This window comes from Corticium candelabrum, chromosome 3, assembly GCF_963422355.1.
Source record: "Corticium candelabrum chromosome 3, ooCorCand1.1, whole genome shotgun sequence".
Taxonomy (NCBI): Eukaryota; Metazoa; Porifera; class Homoscleromorpha; order Homosclerophorida; family Plakinidae; genus Corticium; species Corticium candelabrum.
Window position 1 is genome coordinate 6,891,036 of NC_085087.1, and position 6,835 is coordinate 6,897,870.

Here is a 6,835-nt window from a genome sequence, read left to right on the forward strand (position 1 = left end):
TGTGTGTGTGTGTGTGTGTGTGTGTGTATTTATTGTGAATATTAACGTAAATTTTATTAATTTTTGTCTATTTATTGTCATTATCATTATTTGTTGCATGTTTGGGTGTTTATTCCGCCGTTGCTAGGATTCTTTTTCTCGTTATATTACACTCCTACCATAGCAACCCAACCACATGTTGTATACTGTAAAACCATTAATATTAGCGTCCATTATATTTAGCGTTAATGCTACATATGACTTATTAGCGTACATTAAATTTAGCGTTTTGTCAAAAGTAGAAGTCCAAAATATACAGTAGATAAACATTTAGCGACCTCAAATGTTAGCGAATGCTTTCGTACCGCTAATTTCGCTAACATTAATGGCGCGCTAATATTAATGGTTTTACAGTATTTACCGGTCAATGAACGTTTATTGACCGGTCAATATCTGTATATTGCTTACTGACATAAAACACAACTATCTTAAAACAAAAAATAGCAAAAACCAAAACCAACTAGCAATCAATCCATGGGCGTACCTATATTAGATTACAAGCTTACTCTTTACCAATAATAATGTTCACAGTACTATAGTTTGTAAAGACGCAGTCAGAAATGACAAATGGATTCTCTCTTTCCGTTTCAGACGGCTGTTCGACCTGGACTACTTCGTGTCTCTCCCGACTCCTTGACTTTGCGTCAGTGTAATCTGTGTGTGCATGGCCATTATCTAGCCAAAACTTTGCACGCTGCCATTTGCTGCAATCCAGATGGCTCTCGGTATTGTCTCAGTGCTTGCAGGGTTTTGTGGCCGGTTCTGCCTTGAATGACGTGTTCAGAAACTCCCGCTTGAAACAGCCTCGTCGCACTAGTAGCTCGAAGAGCGTGGTCGGTTCGAACCGGAAGGCCAGCTTCAGCTGTCGTCACTTTCATCATTGTAGCCAACGTGTCAGGACCGATTACTTGCTTTGAATACCAAGGACCAAATGAAGGTGTAGATAACAAAGGTTTATAATAGAAGACTTTTCGGGAAAATCCTGCTGGCAACTTACTTCTACATAGAGATACAAAATTTTTACGTGGCAACGGTCACCGGCTTCTTCATTAGCGTACCCGATAAACCACAAACCACAAAATGCTATTACCTCACAGAGTCACGTTGGAGCTTGACTATAGTTTACCTTGCGACTTTTTTGTTTGGATGCCGTAAATCACTCAGTCCACCACGATGATTTTTGGATCGATCCGTGCTCGACGTAATTGTAACAGACTCTTGACAATCCGTCTGTGGTTTGGCTGCATCTAGTCGTGAATCCTTCGTTGAGCGAAAGTCTGTCTGTCGGTATCTGCTCTTCTTGTGGAGCATCCTTGTTTCGATTACTTCTCCGTGCTTCAAATAGTCGCATCACCCGACTGTTGCAGGCAGTCGTGTTCTTGCAAATTGTACCCTTACTGTACTCGTCTTTTCAGCAAATCTGCTGTCAAGCTGCTAATACTAGTGGCACGCTGTTTTAAACCAACGCGTCTTATCTGTCGTCGTCGTCCTGGCCATTATTACGGTCTTCTTTCTGATCCGACATCATGATGGCAAAACACGTGGATAATATACTGTACTAATACTTTTGAACACGTGGCCTTATGGGACCGACGTGCACGTCCACGACACTTCACAGCTGTCAAAATGTGGTTGTTTGACATAAAACTTTAGCTGTCATTGCAATACACAAACCACTCTAATTCAACTTGAACAATCTATAAACTCTAATTACAGTAGGATGTTAAACATTCAACAGATAGGTTAATGCATGGTAGGGTCGACCCTATCCAGTTTATTCGGCTAATTATCTCGGGAAGCCTCTCGAGACCTCGGTCAATAAACTGGATATCGTCTCCCTACCATGCATTAACATATATTTATTTATTACCTTGTTGCTAGAATGTGTAATTCTTTGAAAACACAAGGATGCGTCGATGTGATTAGAGATAATTAACTAAATATCATTCTGGTGAACGGCCTTTGATGTCGCTGTGTGCCGCGTAGCCAGAAATCGGCTATCTAACGACCGGATTTTGTTTCTTAGACGCTTCACTAAAGACGAGACTGGTATGCACGTAGTGCAATCCTATCTCAATTAGTTTCTCTTGTTTCGTAGAGAACAACTCGAAGACTACAGCTAGAGTCGTTGCTGTTTGTGAAATCTGCATGTTTACAGCAGCGATTAATTAAACGCGGCCGCGGGAACGTTGACGTCGACAGGCTTCGATTTCATGCAGCCATGATCGACGTCGTACGATCTAGCGTTGTGCGCTCGTGTCACAACGGAGACCGAATGCGAACGTACCGGATGGATGCGAACGTACTCGGTGCTGTTTGTTGTTTGCTGTTTTTTGACGTCTAAAGCGACCGCAGACAGTCCAGAGTGAGCGATATCTGGAAGGGCTCGGAGCTGCATGACGTCATCGAAACAAGATGAGTCGTCTTTCTGTGTTTGGGTAATCATTTGATGTGTTTTGTGCTTTGCTTTGGTGAACACATACAGTAGCAACCAGGGAGAGACCACGTCGACAGAAATGCTGGACGTCCCAAGGTGGTACAGATTCGATGTGTCGTTTGGAAGAGCTAGAGATGACGCGTGTTCCTGCAGCGTAACTTCCAGAGTATGTGGAGCTTCAGGGAGACTACTTCCATCCAACTGTTTTCTCTTGCTCAACGAGGTGATAACATCTGGTGGTTTCATCAAACACAAAAGCACGTCGACATGTCGGACAGTTATGTTTCACTGCATGATTTATGATCATGCATGCAGCGCTACACGATCTAGAATTTTAGACAGTCATTACAACATGCAGTTATTTATTTCACTGGAAGGTCAAAGGTACAGCAGGTACCACAGTCACAACGAAGTACACAGACATCACAACAACCACATCCTTTTCCTGCACTGTCTCCACTAAGAGCAAATAAGCACTTCCTACGACAAGTTGTAAAATTTTGTCCATACTTCTTCATCGAGGATGAAACTGTCCTGTGCAGATGTCCATATACGAGCAGTGCAGTCGCTGTCGAGCCATCTCTTCCAGCTCGCCCGGTCTCTTGGACATAATCTTCGATGAGTCTTGGAGGACTCCAATGAACAATCCACCTAATGTTGGGAATGTCAACACCCATCCCAAATGCTGTTGTAGCTATCAGAACTCTCGATGTGCTGTCTACTTTACTAAATGACATCAAAATTTTTCTTCCATCTCGACTGTGGAGGCACTCGAATACATATCGACTAGACGAAATTCTTGCAAATCAATACAATCTGATGGAAATGTAAAGTGGGATCCCAACTTTGATCTGAGCTGAAGATACAGTGACCAACTGTTGTCTATTTAGTACAAAAGATTTAGTAAAAAAAACTCTAGACTAGCTATATAAAGACTACCATATATGTATATCTATGAATTAGTACATGATGATCGTGCAGTATACGCATGCAGTGTCGATCGTTACGTAAAGGTTACCGAGGGCCAGGCAGATATCATATAATGTATAAAGGTAAGTAGTAGAGACTTGCGCGTTCCACAGATTGACATGCAGTGTCACAAGTGAAGTCTGCAACCCAAGCTGCTTCCGTTCATATTACTCCAATCACAACGTGGTCTCTTCCTGGTTGCTACTGTATGTGTTCACCAAAGCAATGCACAAAACACATGAAATGATTACCCAAACACAGAAAGACGACTCATCTTGTTTCGATGACGTCATGCAGCTCCTTCCAGAAATCGCTCACTCTGGACTGTCTGCGGTCGCTTTAGACGTCAAAAAACAGCAAACAGCAAACAGCACCGAGTACGTTCGCATCCATCCGGTACGTTCGCATTCGGTCTCCGTTGTGACACGAGCGCACAACGCTAGATCGTACGACGTCGATCATGGCTGCATGAAATCGAAGCCTGTCGACGTCAACGTTCCCGCGGCCGCGTTTAATTAATCGCTGCTGTAAACATGCAGATTTCACAAACAGCAACGACTCTAGCTGTAGTCTTCGAGTTGTTCTCTACGAAACAAGAGAAACTAATGAGATAGGATTGCACTGCGTGCATACCAGTCTCGTCTTTAGTTAGCTACGAGCGTAAAAGAAGGACACCACAATAAGTGGTGGACTGCTTCGCGAGAAGCTCACTCTAAACGGGCTGAATTGACTTCCAGTTTGTTTGTAAGCGTGTGTCACGCTCGGGGAGTTTGTCGAGACAATCAGCAATCGTTTTGGGACGCGAAACGTAGTTGACGTAATACTAGCTTGTCAGCGTGAATCACTCTCGGGAATTTGTTGAGCCAATCAGCAGTCCTTTGGGAGACCAACAATGGGTGACGTAACAATCCCGCGCTTTGTGACAGAAAAGCCGAGATGTCGTAAACCTCCATTTTACGGTCAAACTGTCGTCAAACCGAGGAGCGCAGAGTAAAGTTTAGGTAATAGTTGTATGCGTTTGTTACTTTTTACAAAACAATCGCAAAACAAACAAATTCATGGTTCTTCAAGAAGCCAAGCTAAGGTCCCATGGGACCATGCATGTAGCTAGGCATTGTTGCATGTGCACCAAAAGCATGTCATCCGCATCTCCAAGAGAGCAATATGTTCTAGGTAGGACTGATTATAAACGATCGACGTCGTCTTGCAAGAAAGATTCGTAGGAAACGTTGACGCTGCTTTCTTCTGGATCCGGTCGCTAGATGTACATGCATGTCGCTTCACAGTATCTTCTATGCAGCTAGGAGACGTACATCGATCTCTTGCTACAACGAATTAGCGGAACGAAAGATGCATGGCGACGGTTCAATAAAAGTATGACAATGATTGATAGTCCATCTCGATAGTTAATTAATTTATTAACTTCCAGTGATGCGAGAGTTGCGTAGCTGTGTGAATTCGAAGTAGTGTGGGACATTGATGATATTTAGTTAATTATCTTTAATCGCATTGATAATCCCATGTGTTTTCAAAGAACTACCCTTTACCTTTTAGCAACAACTAAACTAATGATTAATTAATAAAAATGAAAATAAATAAACAAAATTTAATAAATATACATTAATTAATATTGACAATAAACACACACACACACACACACACACACACACACACACACACACACACACACACACACACACACACACACACACACACACACACAATACGTCACTTCTGTCACTTGTGCTGAATTCGAAGTGTAGTGTGGGACATTGATGATATTTAGTTAATTATCTTTAATCACATCGACGCATCCTTGTGTTTTCAAAGAATTACACACTCTAGCAACAAGCTAGTAAATAAATATATGTTAATGCATGGTAGGGAGACGATATCCAGTTTATTGACCGAGGTCTCGAGAGGCTTCCCGAGATAATTAGCCGAATAAACTGGATAGGGTCGACCCTACCATGCATTAACCTATCTATCTGTTGCATGTTTAACATCGTACTGTAATTAGAGTTTATAGATTGTTCAAGTTGAATTAGAGTGGTCGTGTATTGCAATGACAGCTAAAGTTTTATGTCAAACAACCACATTTTGACAGCTGTGAAGTGTCGTGGACGTTCACGTCGGCCCCATAAGGCCACGTGTTCAAAAGTATTAGTACAGTATATTATCCACGTGTTTTGCCATCATGATGTCGGATCAGAAAGAAGACCGTAATAATGGCCAGGACGACGACGACAGATAAGACGCGTTGGTTTAAAAAAGCATGCCACTAGTATTAGCAGCTTGACAGCAGATTTGCTGAAAAGACGAGTACAGTAAGGGTACAATTTGCAAGAACACGACTGCCTGCAACAGTCGGGTGATGCGACTATTTGAAGCACGGAGAAGTAATCGAAACAAGGATGCTCCACAAGAAGAGCAGATACCGACAGACAGACTTTCGCTCAACGAAGGATTCACGACTAGATGCAGCCAAACCACAGACGGATTGTCAAGAGTCTGTTACAATTACGTCGAGCACGGATCGATCCAAAAATCATCGTGGTGGACTGAGTGATTTACGGCATCCAAACAAAAAAGTCGCAAGGTAAACTATAGTCAAGCTCCAACGTGACTCTGTGAGGTAATAGCATTTTGTGGTTTGTGGTTTATCGGGTACGCTAATGAAGAAGCCGGTGACCGTTGCCACGTAAAAATTTTGTATCTCTATGTAGAAGTAAGTTGCCAGCAGGATTTTCCCGAAAAGTCTTCTATTATAAACCTTTGTTATCTACACCTTCATTTGGTCCTTGGTATTCAAAGCAAGTAATCGGTCCTGACACGTTGGCTACAATGATGAAAGTGACGACAGCTGAAGCTGGCCTTCCGGTTCGAACCGACCACGCTCTTCGAGCTACTAGTGCGACGAGGCTGTTTCAAGCGGGAGTTTCTGAACACGTCATTCAAGGCAGAACCGGCCACAAAACCCTGCAAGCACTGAGACAATACCGAGAGCCATCTGGATTGCAGCAAATGGCAGCGTGCAAAGTTTTGGCTAGATAATGGCCATGCACACACAGATTACACTGACGCAAAGTCAAGGAGTCGGGAGAGACACGAAGTAGTCCAGGTCGAACAGCCGTCTGAAACGGAAAGAGAGAATCCATTTGTCATTTCTGACTGCGTCTTTACAAACTATAGTACTGTGAACATTATTATTGGTAAAGAGTAAGCTTGTAATCTAATATAGGTACGCCCATGGATTGATTGCTAGTTGGTTTTGGTTTTTGCTATTTTTTGTTTTAAGATAGTTGTGTTTTATGTCAGTAAGCAATATACAGATATTGACCGGTCAATAAACGTTCATTGACCGGTAAATACTGTAAAACCATTAATATT